Consider the following 12,529-nt stretch of genomic DNA (forward strand, 5'->3'; position numbering starts at 1 on the left):
TAAAATTCTCCCAAAATCCTTTGTAGAGTTTTTTTTTTATAAGTAGAAATCAGTATCAGTAGAAATCCCGCGAGAGGTTTAATAGAAATCCCGCGAGAAGTCTTGTAGAATTCTACTCGAATTACTGGGGGAACTCAAGTAACAATTTTGATTTGGACAGGAAGAATGCTTTAAAACCTTTACCAAACTTGCCATGTTTATTGCCTAATGCTCCTAGAATTCTTGGTGGAAATGACCAAAATTTCCTGGAGGATCTTCCAGGGCGAAAACCCGGAGGAAATCCTCCAAGAGTCTTGGAAAAATTTACAAAGCTGAGGACCCTTGATTTATTCTCAGGTTTCCCAATCTTTTCTTAGGGTCTTTAGACTTTTCTGAAGTTATCTAAAAGTCTCACAAATACCCTAAACTTCACTGAGATTCTCTGAATTTCGTGTGGATTTTTTTTTTCGAAATTCTATGATCATTTAAAATTTACTTTGAACTTCTCTGAAGTCCTGTTAGGTTCCTAGATCATATTTAAGGTTTTTCAAAGCCTGAGGTGAAATTTATTGATCTTGAACCAGGTTTCCAAAGCTTTTTTGAGGCTTACATTTCTGCCGTTTTGTAAAATTCTCTAAATTCTCTAGTGAGGTTGCCTGTATTTTTTAACAGGCATCTAAAGCTTCGATGAGGCCCCTAATTTTTTAAATTTTCTTGAAAGTTACTGAAGTTTTCAGGTACCCTGGTTGGATTTCTAACGCTTTTCTGCATTTTTCAGAACTTCTTCATGAAGCTTTAGTGTGATAATTTATTAGCTAGAGAATGGTCTTAGAAGAGGGTAGGTAGATAGTTCCGTTAGAGTACGGCAGTGTGAAAATTGAATAGAAGTTGAAAATGAGCGAAGGGCCAATCATGCGACAGTACAAAGTCAAACGCACACTCTTTGCCTAACCCGTACGATGTACGCGGAGATTTGAAGTATGTCTTCAAATCTACAGGCAAAAAAGTGTGCGCACGCCTTTGCTCATATACTGTCTGCGGAAGAAGAAGTGTGCGTTTGACTTTGTACTAGTTATCGCATTAATGGCCCTTTGCTGATTTTCAATTTCTATTCAATTTTCATACTGCCGTACTCTAAGGAACTATCTACCTACCCTCTTCTAAGACCATTCTCCAGCTAATAAATTATGGCCTTTTGCTGATTTTATTGGGTTATGTTGATGATTTTGAAGTCATCAAGCAGTCTTTACACCAAACGAGGCAAAACATCCCCAAATCCATCTCTCGTCTCGACACCTCTGCTCTGCTGATATTTCTAACACTCTGGACTTCTTAACACCGATTTTCAGCGCTTGCATGGGGGCTTACAGTCTATTCTCACTAATTCCGGGGGCTAATAATACTCTTGTTGTGTGTATGCATTACAGTTCCAACATTGCTAACCTAAACCTTTCGGTCTCGATTGTAATAACTCTTTTCCTATTTCCAGTTTCCAACCGGGAGACTCAAGTGGGAGTGGGTCATTTCACCGTAAATAATCAATATTTTAACCTCACTTTGACATTTCAAGGTGGTTTGTTTACAACGAGCAAATTACCTCCAAACCACCGACTTCATTGAATCGTGCCCTCGTCACGAATATACATATTAATTTAGTTAATCTATTCTACTAAATCATCTATATTTCATTTAAGGGACACTTCTTTTATCTTTTATTCTGACAACTATCATAAAACGCTACCAATATATCTTACTGTTTGTTCCTTGTCTCTGATTTGTTTTGGTTCATCATATTTTTCGGAATAAAAAAAACAAACAAAAGGTGTTGTTGCCGTTATGGTCAGCCCCCTGCAGATTCTGAAACTTTCCCCAAGGAACAGTTGCAGAATATGTAAGTCTCTGCCCGGGAACGGAAACAAATCTAATGGCCTGAAAAATGAAAGGGATGGGATCGAACACGCTATAACCTTAAATGTCGCTTTCCTAAACGGTTCTCCATTGTCTACTGCCTCTCTAATACCGCTAATTGTTTTTTTTTAAAGAATTTTATTCTTTTCAACAAGTCACCCAGGGACATTCAGGACGAATCGGATTACTGTGGCTGTGTGTATAAATGTTTTACCCCACCTAAACTGTCTGTTGCCTAAAACCACTGTATGTATATTATTAGAAACAACATCACCGTTCAACACGTTCAACTACTTAGTTTACAGTACATGATGGTCATTTACTTCTTATGGTCAGTTCTAAACACAAGTTGCTATTTGGTTTCGTTTCCATTTAAAACACCCTATTGTCACAGTTAAAAGCTACCTTTAAAATAAATAATGGCTGTGAATAATTTTCATGCTTTTTGCTCCAAGAAGCCGAATGCCGTTCATCTGCTTATTTACATTTGTGTTTTGCTTTTTTGAATAATGCAGTTTCCTTTTAAGTGCTATTAGCGACCCTGAATTGACAGATTTTCTACGGAAGGGATGTCAGGTGTATTCAGAAAAAATCTTCAAAGAGATCGACGAAATGTCTTCACATGTCTCTAGCGCAATAGTTTTTCAAATTCGTGAGTTGGGGCCTGGGTTCAATCCCATTCGGCGCCGTCGGGATTTTCTGAGGCATAAAATCTCTGATCACGCCTTTTAAGCCGTTGGTCTCCGGTCCATGAGTTCATGGGTCGATAGGTAGGGTTCAGGTGTGGGTAGCATTGATGCTCAGTACGGAAAATAAAGCAATGAAAAAACTACACGGGACAGCCCTATGGGGTTGTACGCAATGGTGACGTAGGACTACGTGGTCTTATATAATAAATCTTATTTGTTAATTGCAGCAGGTGCTTGTGTATTGTGTAGGAATAAGGATTTGAGCGGGGTTCTCTCTGTTTATACTCTTAAGTATGACGCGCTTGACATGGCCCACAGCGACTCACGAAGAGCTACTGATTCCGATCAATAGCGGTGCGGTTTCTTCCTCCTTCTATGGATGCTAATGTGGGCTGCAACTCACTGCTTGCAGGCAGTCTTTCGTTGTGTACTGGAGAACAATGTTCAACGCCAAAAGCACTGCTGCTGCAGCTGATGCCAACGACCGGACATCACCAGCACCACACACGGTGATTGAAACTGAATCCGATCAGCGGTCAGCCTTGATAGCTAGCTGCTTGCGGGGAGCCTTTCGTTGTGTACTGGATAACATCACCACTCACCACGCGTTGGTTCAATAAATACCGTTTGGTGAGACCGGATGGAATTCAACTTTGAAATCTCTGTTAGGGAAATCGCTTTTCGAAGGCAATCAGTGATAATTTTAATAATCATAGCAACAGTTGCACATTCGTGCAATTTTCAATAGTGGCATTTTTCAATCATAATATCTTAAATTTTACAGATGCTAGAAATATGTCTGATCGATTGGTGATAATATTGTTGAAATTGGTTCAGGTGCAGCTGTGTTAGTAACGTTCAAAATCTTTCATAATGTTGTAACATGTTCCATTACTGGTTTTCACAAAGTGTACCCCCATATAGAAATCACAGACGTAGTCCTACGTCAAAAACTGCAAGGGACAGCCCTATGGAGTTGTACGCAATGGTGACGTAGGACTAAGTGGTCTTATATATTAAATCTTATTTGTTAACTGCAGAAGGAGCTTATGTTTTGTTTAGGAATTGGAATTTGAGCGGGGTTCTCTCTGTTTATACTCTTTAGTAAAAGATTTTTTTGATATGAATTTTAGTTGGGACATCTTCAGAAATTTTACTCTTTTGGAAAATCTTGGTGGTCCTTAAAAGGGCCGATGGTAGCACAGGCTTAAAGCCTTTGGAAGATGATGATGACGTGTAGGCAGCTGGATCAGCAAATCAGACCGGACCATCCCATATTCTTCGGTTCAATGATTAGGGAATCACAAGATTGTCGGCCCGTCTGCTGCTGGACTCCTCCCCTTTTTAGTTTTTCTCGTTAAACTCCTTCTCTCAACAAGTTGGTAAATCTTAGCCTTAAGCAGAAAGACGCTTAACACTTTTTTCGGCAAATTTATGATCCTGTTTCACGTCATGGTTCTCCGTTATGCCTGTTTAGATAAATTAATACTTTTATTTATTTTCTCTACTGCGCTAAATCAAACGAGTAGACATAAGAAAGGATGTCGGTTACGCGCTCGAATAATTGAAAATTCTATAAATCAGTGCCAACATTTCAAATGGGCGTAATTGCTTTTGTAAACAATGGCTTTAGCCGTCGATTTCTCGCAACTAAAATCTCACCCCTTCAAAATAACAATGCTAGCTGGTAGAGGAAACATTCATCTACCTGTTGGTGTCACTATTTGTCATGAGTGAGCTTTTATTCGCGAGAAATCGACGGGGCTAAAGCCATTGTTTACAAATGCAATTACGCCCCTTTGAAATGTTGGCACTGAAATATTTAATCGAATAGCTGGAAAAATCTTTACGATTAATTGTTTATCGAATAATTGGACTTTTAGGCATCCCTAGAAAATAGTGTAATTTCATGTTATTTGGTGGTCATTCGAAAATGTCGAACAGCAGAATTACAACCAGCAAGCGTAACCCAAGAACCAAAAGGGGTGCGATGCAAGTTTTCCTTGCTATGACGACGACTGAATTAAGTGGCTTAGAAGCAAAGGGGTGAAAGTCAATTATCTTCATCGATTTCCTCTTTTGATGACCATGTCTTCACTAACCTATTTCGCACTATTTCTGCTATGCTCTTCTATCATCCAGAACAACAAACGTATCAATGAATGTGTTTGCCGTCGAGTTATTAACGAAACAGAAAGTCGATGAAGGGAATCGATCAAAATCACTTGCACCCCTGCTTCCAAGTTTGGTTACAAGATTACAACTCTGGAGAGCATTTTGTGTGGTCGTTGGGGGCGTGTGGTTCTGAATATGGCGATGAGTGTGCAAAATGTTACGCAATTGCATCCTCCCTATTCGCCTTGACACCAGTCTCGAAATGACGTTTCTTCACACACATTTTGACAGTTCCTTATGGGGTTTTGCGTTGGAGTGAGAGAATAAGAAAAAGTCCACCATGTTTCACACATAGACTGACAGTTACATATGAGATTTCTCCATAGGAGTAAAGAGTTACAGAGCTCTCGTCAATGCCAATTCGCACACGCCCGAAGATCGGAGGCTTATGGCACTTCGACTTGTTTCGTCTACTAACGACTCTCTGAAGCAGCATATGCATATGCATGTACGTAATTGGTGGATTTGTTAGTTATTTCGATGCTTTTGGACATTTGGAAGCGTGCGTAGAAATATTTCTGATCGATCGGTGATAAAATTATTGAAATTGGTCCAGGGGCAGCTGAGTTATTAACGTTCAAAATCTTTCATAATTTCGTTACATGTTCCATTTTCGGTTTTCACAAAGTGTACCTCCATATAGAAATCACAGACGTAGTTCTACGTCAAAAAATACACTTTCAAAAGGGCTCTTTGTATCCCCACGGCCATGTAAAGACATTCCCAGGTATTTTGAGCACACAGATCGATAAAAGAAGCTTTTATCTAGCATCTAATACGACTAACACATCAAGAAACGATTCAGTGGTCAAGTTATTAACGAAAGAGAAAGCCGACGAAGAGAATCGATCAATGTTACCTAGGACCTAATGCAATGTTCAACTTGATATATGACCAAGGATTCACATTTTATACGGCCTGGAGCAGCTAGCAATCTGGGAGAGCAGAGTTACGAGACGCTGGTTGGAGTCAAGCGAGCGCATGGTCCCGAAGAGGAAAGAGTACCGGACCCGATCGAAAGCATGATCTAATAGCGAATTTGTCTATGATTCAGTTCCAACCTGGATCGGGTATCAAGATCGGCTCTGCTTCTTTCCTGACAAACGTCAGTTTGATCGTTTATTTGCTAGGCTCAGTCGTGTGTGACACTTTGCGGAGCCAAAAATCAGTAATGTTTGAATTTACATTTCAAACAGCAGCAGTTCTAGGTTAGTATTGGGTACCATTTACTCGTGGCGGGCTCGAGGTTAATGGGTCACAATTTCGATTGGAAGGATCTAGGTAGGAAGCAGGTTTCTGAAGCCTCCTTCAGATACTACTCTCCGACGGTTGACCAAATCCTGGCTGGGCAGGGGCAAGTAGCACAGAAACAGGAGGATATTAAGACTGGGACACAATGGCTGGAAGTTGTTTGGAAAGGAGGGGATGGTCACATCAGACTCTAACGTAGATCGTCTGCATGTAGGGAAGATCACGGGTTCCCAATACATCTCTTACTTCACGGAAGGGTTGTCTACCTCAAGCCACTAGGGTATCCAACAGTCGTGCTCTGGAGGCGTCATTACCCGGGCAATACCAAACTGCGTGATCGATGTCATCATTATCGGTTCTACACCTACATATATTGCTGTCAACGAGGTTTATTCTGTAGAGATGTGCGTCTAGCGAGTAGTGGTTGGACATAAGTCTTGACATAACGCGAATGAAGCCCCGACTTACATCCAGACCTTTGAACCACGCTCTCGAAGAAACATTTGGAGTAATGGAATGTAACCACCGCCCAAGAGAATTACTTGTCCAATCGTTTTGCCAACTTAGAAGAGAACTTTGATGTACTAATGGGAAAAATTCATGATGTGAAATTTTTCTATTATAAATCTCGCCAAGTTGTGCGCCCACCTTTGCGAGAGAGTCTGCCTTTTCATTGCCTGGGATTGTGAAAGGTAATCCTATATGATCTGTCGACCAGCAAACTCATCTGCTCCCTTACCTTTGAAAGTCAGTTTGAGGTTCGCACTGACAAAAAGCTCGGTTTCACACAACCCCGATAATAAACAAATTCGCTATGAGTCGAAGCTGATGAGTTTCCCGGCGCGACGGTGAGGCTGGCGGAGACGGGCTATTCGATCTTTGAAAGCGAGAGTTGCTTAGAAGATATTCCGCTCTGATTTCGAACATTTCTGCCCGTCGCTTACTAGTGTACCAGTGTACTAGCCAACTAGCAAGAATTTCAGTTGCTCCTGAAATCTCATGCTGGTAACGCTGGATGCCCTGTTTACATTATACTGGCTACTTTTTTGCACAGTTCTAGTACACTAGCGCTAGCAAATCCGCACAGATGTAAACAATCCTCATGTGGTGGGTTCGCATCACATCCTCCAGCCGAGTTTCTTGACCACGATGATATTCCGTCTACAAACGTTGCAGGTTGAGTTCACGGTAAATGCCGTTGAACACGCGGTAGTAGTATTCCTTCGCGAGACCATCGCAGCCGGGGGATTTGCGGGATGCGCTAGCTCGTATTGCAGCGAGAATCTCCGACGTGATGATCTCACTCGTTCACGCTTCATTTGACTCGTCGTTGGGTGGTATGGCTTTCTCGCAGCCAAACGTGTTTCTCATCATCTGCTCTCTCTTCCTCGGAGTACAGGCAGGAAAAGTAATCCAACATGTGCGCCTCGATCGCATGAGGCTCATCAATGGTATCGTGCTGCTCGGTTTGTAGCCGGGTGATGACGGTTCGCTTTCTCCTCCGTTCTCCCAGTTGGAAGATGGATACGTCTCGTTGATGCGCATAAACATGTGCGAGAAATTGCAGTTTGATCTGATCGCATCGCTGGGTTCTGATAGTAGCCGCCGTATACTAACCGTAGCTCGGCATGGAGCCGTTGGTGTTCGTTATGGAACTCGTCGAAAGCAGCTCGCGATTTCCACTTGAAGAATGTTTTGGTTTTTGGCTTGGCCACCATTCCATCCAGGAGGCGTAGTTTCTACGCTGACGGGTTCAATATTGCCACCGGTATTCGAAATCCACCACATTTCCAAGGGACCAGAATCCATGGCCGTGTTCACGTTCGAGATAGGAAAGGCAGAGTCTGGCGCTTTGTGGTCGGAGAACGAGCAAACGTGAGTATACGCCGCTCGTAGATGATCGCGCAGCCCGGTGCTCACGTAAATACGAGCAAGACGGGATCGTGCATTTCTGCTGACGAAGGTGAAGCCGAGATCGCGTGGGTCGTCGGTCGTAGCTGCACGGTCGCTCTGTCTGAGCGACGGACTTGTGTTCGGACTGGATGAGTCGCTTGGGGGAAGCACGCAATTGAAATCGCCCAGTAGAATTACGTGCTCGGTGCGGTTGCGGAGATAGTAGGCAAAAGTGCTGTTGAAAAATTCTTCCCGAGCAGCACGCTGTGCAGTGCCCCACGGGGCATATAATGAACATTTCAAGAGGTCCTATCTGCATTGATCGATTCTCTTCATCGACTTTCTCTTTCGTTAATAACTCAGCTGCAAAAACATTCTCTGTTGTGTTTGACGTTTTGGATGCTCAATAAGAACCTTCTTTATCAAACTAAGTGGCAATAATAGCACGAAATCAGTTTGCATAGCCGTGGTTATCAAAAGAGAAAGTCGATTAAGAGAATCGATCAAAGCAGATAGGACCTTTTGAAATGTTTATGTAGATATGTTGACAAGAGTGATATCTTGCACTCGTAAAGCGATCAGCCGACCGTCTAACCCAAATCACCAACAAGTCGATAATTCGCCGTTTTTGCAATATAAGGCCAACATGCGGCTAATATAAAGTTTAGCATGCCCTATGTTAGCCGTGTATCAGCCTTATATTGCAAAAAGGCGAATTATCGGGCTTGTTGGTTACAGCCTTGCCAGTATTAAAAGCGTTTCCAGAAATTTCAACGGAATTATGCGAAAAGAACATCTGGCAATTTCTGGAAGACTTTCAAGGCCATTTTGGAAAATTACTTGACCCTTATTACCCATGTCACTTCACGGTGAAGTGACAACTTATCACTCATGGGGCGGATGTCACTACACGGTGATAAGGAAGTGATACTCAGAATAAGAGCCGTGATTGCCGTACAAATCAAATGGGAATCACTTCACCGTGACGACAAGTGACAAGTTTTCACCGTGTAGTGACATCCGTAATAAGCTCCATGGTGAAGTGATTCCCATTTGATTTACACGGCAATCACTTCAACGTGAGAGACAACTGGTCATTTCTCTTCGTTTACACCGTGAAGTGACACTCGCAATAAGGGCCAACTTCACGGTGTAAACGAAGTGAAATGACCAGTTGTCACTCACGGTGAAGTGATTGCCGTATAAATCAAATGGGAATCACTTCATCGCTAGTGATAAGTTGTCACTTCACCGTGAAGTGACATCGGTAATAAGAGCCCTTACCTACAAAGCAGTTCAAATGAAATTATCGGAAATTAGGTCTTAGAATAGTGTGACGGTCATTCCGAAGAGTGTATCAAGGAAATTATTAAGAATAAGGGAATTTCATAGAGAAAAATTGAAACAAAATTATGCCAATTCTTGGAAGTTATAAGTTAACCAGTTTGAGGGAATTGTGGAGCTGGAGAGTGATTTATATGAGATTACGAGAGATAATGCTAAGAACTCTTAGAATGTTACTGAAAAAGTTTGGATGTTATCAAGATTATTTTAGGAGAATCCAGAAAAGAAGTATGATGGAATTCTAGGATGACTCAAATGGAACTCTGAAAAAAGGACGAAGATATCGTGTGAAGTGGTCCAAGTAAATTAGAACTAACAAAAAAAATTTCATGATCTGGGACCCATGAAAAATATAAATTTCAGAATTTAGAATCATTTCAAGACCCTGAGACTTCAACAATGACGCTATCAGACTTTCATTTTAGTTATATAATAAAATTATTCTTTGGCATACAATTATTCGTAATGGTCATGAAAATAGAGGAGTTACCCGTAGTTTAGGCAAACTGTGTGTGAGTACCACGATGTTAGGCTTTGATTCCCACTTCAGCCAGGTGAATTTTACTTTAAAATAAAATTGCCTCCTAAAATGTCATGCTGGTAGACGCTGATGCCCTGTTTACATTATGCTAGTGAGCTTTTTTTCTAGCAGCTAGCTCATTAGCGCTAGTGAAATAGCATAACTGTAAACACCCCATAAGTCAGCGACCTTCACGAACGCCGCACTGTGGCACTGTTGTCTCTTCACATGTTCCCTCTTCAGACCTAGAACTGTACGGCAAAAAACGTAGGATTTTTCGTACGATGACTTCAGATGGAGGTTCAAATAGTAGATTCGAAAGGTGTTTTCTCGCCTCATCGTGATGAAAAAAAACGTCTACACATCTCAGAGGCTCATTTTAATCATAAATGCTATTTCCGTGCAACACTTTACAGACATTTTTCTGGACGCTTTTGAATAATGATTAAAATTAAATTAAATACGAAATCAACCCAACCAAAATTCAAATCTGATTTGGTCTACTTGCGCTGTAAAATAAATGTCCTTCAATCATGGCCACCTTGGTCTTTGTCATAAAGGCAATCGTAATATCAAGACCAACAATTGAAAAGGCCTCAACTCCATTTTTTTCACGAACCGCCAACGCAAACCAACATCATGATCAGGTAGGGGAAATTCTCCTCTACCCTATTGTGGTTTAGGTTTGCGAATGTAGCTTTCGGTTTGCGACAAAATTGCCTTACAGGGTTTGTTTACAAAATGGAGTTGAGGCCTTGGTCTTCATATGTCGGAAAGAGGTGACTCAATTTTTATGTCGCTCGAGCGTAAAATGGTGGATAAGCTGTTCTGCAGCTAAAATTGGGTTCTGTAAGGGTATTGCGATCAGTAATGCAAAATATCATGACAATCACTCGACACTCATCAACGCATCAACCGACTAAATATGGCTGGCAGAACGTTTTGTCACGCAGTGAGAGGTAGAGCCATGGCAAACAACGATCACCAGTAATGGTCACTGCTCACTGGCAAAACGTAACACTCGCTGCTGATGATGTAAAGTACAACGAAAACAGTGAAGACTTCTGCAGAACGATGATGAGAAAAAGCGAAACGATAGAAGAAAATGAAAACAATGCCTACGCATTCCAAGTTCGTCTCGGTACGCGCGACTGTGTGAGTTGCAAACAAAGCTGGCAAAATTAAACGGAATCTGTTGGGCTCACTCACCAACACACTCACATAAGCAAGCAAAGCAGCAACTGCTTCAAAACGAGCACATATGAGTGTCGTGATTGTTGGGAAGACGACATTCACCAGTTGCTTTTTACTTCTTTCGTCAACTTGATGGATGGTCATGAAGAGAGCTTCGACAAGCACATTGATAGGAATTTAGCAAGCGTTACTATCATCAGCTGTTTTCGATCGTGATTGTGATACGTCGCAACTCTGATTACGATAAATGCATATTCGAAATCTACATTGAAAATGGAACCGATATCCAAAATTTTATCAATGTGTTGGCAAAATCATCAATGAAATAATATTTTTCCACTCTCATACGCTCTCACTATCACGCGTGATATTGGAACAGAATATCATGCTTGATATTGATTTTACAAGCTCCTTTGATATTGCGAGGCTATTCACAACGCGCAAAAATCAAGCTGAGAGCTGACTCAACACAGAAATGATTCCGTTCCACATCGTTTTCTTGGTAAGAGAAAGTATAGTTTGCTATCTCTTTTTAATCTTCACCGATGGCAGACCCGAAGGGACTGCTGCCAGCCGTTATGGAAGATTCGGTTGCATTCGGGTGTATAGCAAAATCATTAAACTCAATCTCACCACAGTTTGGTGAGATTTGCAGTTGGTGAGTTTTGTTAGCATGATATTCCGAGCTGCGATATCACAGCTTGCGAAATCAACCGCAGATGTTGCTTGTTGATTTCTGTCTACGAAAATCAAGGGTGATCTTGAGCACTGGTGAGGTTTGATTTTTTGATGTTTTTCCAACACTGGAACTATTTTAAATACATGATAAATTTTACTAAGATAAAGAGCCCTAGATTTTGATTTGGAGATTAGTTAGATAATCTCCAATTATTTGCACTACCCGAGGCACTTCCCCAATATGAGAGAAGGAATTTTAGGAATGTAGTCAATACATGGTCGCCATTAGTGCTTTTGAAACACAGGATAGACAATTCGGTGCCAACATTGCAAAAGAGCGAAGCTGTTTTTTGTAAACAATGACTCCCACCTATTCCAGCTGGCAGAGAAAACATTCCTCGATGTTGTCGTTACTTTGCATGTGTGAGATTTTTTCTTCGCTTAAGCCATTGTTTACAAAAGCAATTTCGCCCAGTTTCAATGTTGGCACCGAATAGCAGGATTGTGAAAATGGAATATTCTTTAACCTTTAACGCATGAATATCTATTGTTTTGTTTGTTTCCTAAGGGAATTGGGTTTCTTTTCTCTAAACAACAACCAATTTGCTAATCACCTACACTAGCAACTAGCCTAACCTTCAACCTCGATTGTTAGAAACTGTTAATTTTCTTCACTTAATTGACGCAATATCTTTCAGCTTTAGCTCAATTGAAAAAAAAACAAGGAACTACGCAAATTTACATGCACGGTACGAATTTCCGACGGTATCGTTTTGCCATCGAACAGAAAATAATATTTAACTAGGATATGATTCGAAATGTATAAATTTTCATCGCACATTGCCGTATAAGAACATAGGTGGGAAGGGTTTCAATGTCGGTTGGTTTGTATGCCTTC

Source organism: Ochlerotatus camptorhynchus, unplaced genomic scaffold (genome assembly GCF_037179485.1).
Source record: "Ochlerotatus camptorhynchus isolate MF236.1 unplaced genomic scaffold, CSIRO-AGI_Acam_v1.1 ptg000350l, whole genome shotgun sequence".
In the NCBI taxonomy this organism is placed as follows: domain Eukaryota; kingdom Metazoa; phylum Arthropoda; class Insecta; order Diptera; family Culicidae; genus Ochlerotatus; species Ochlerotatus camptorhynchus.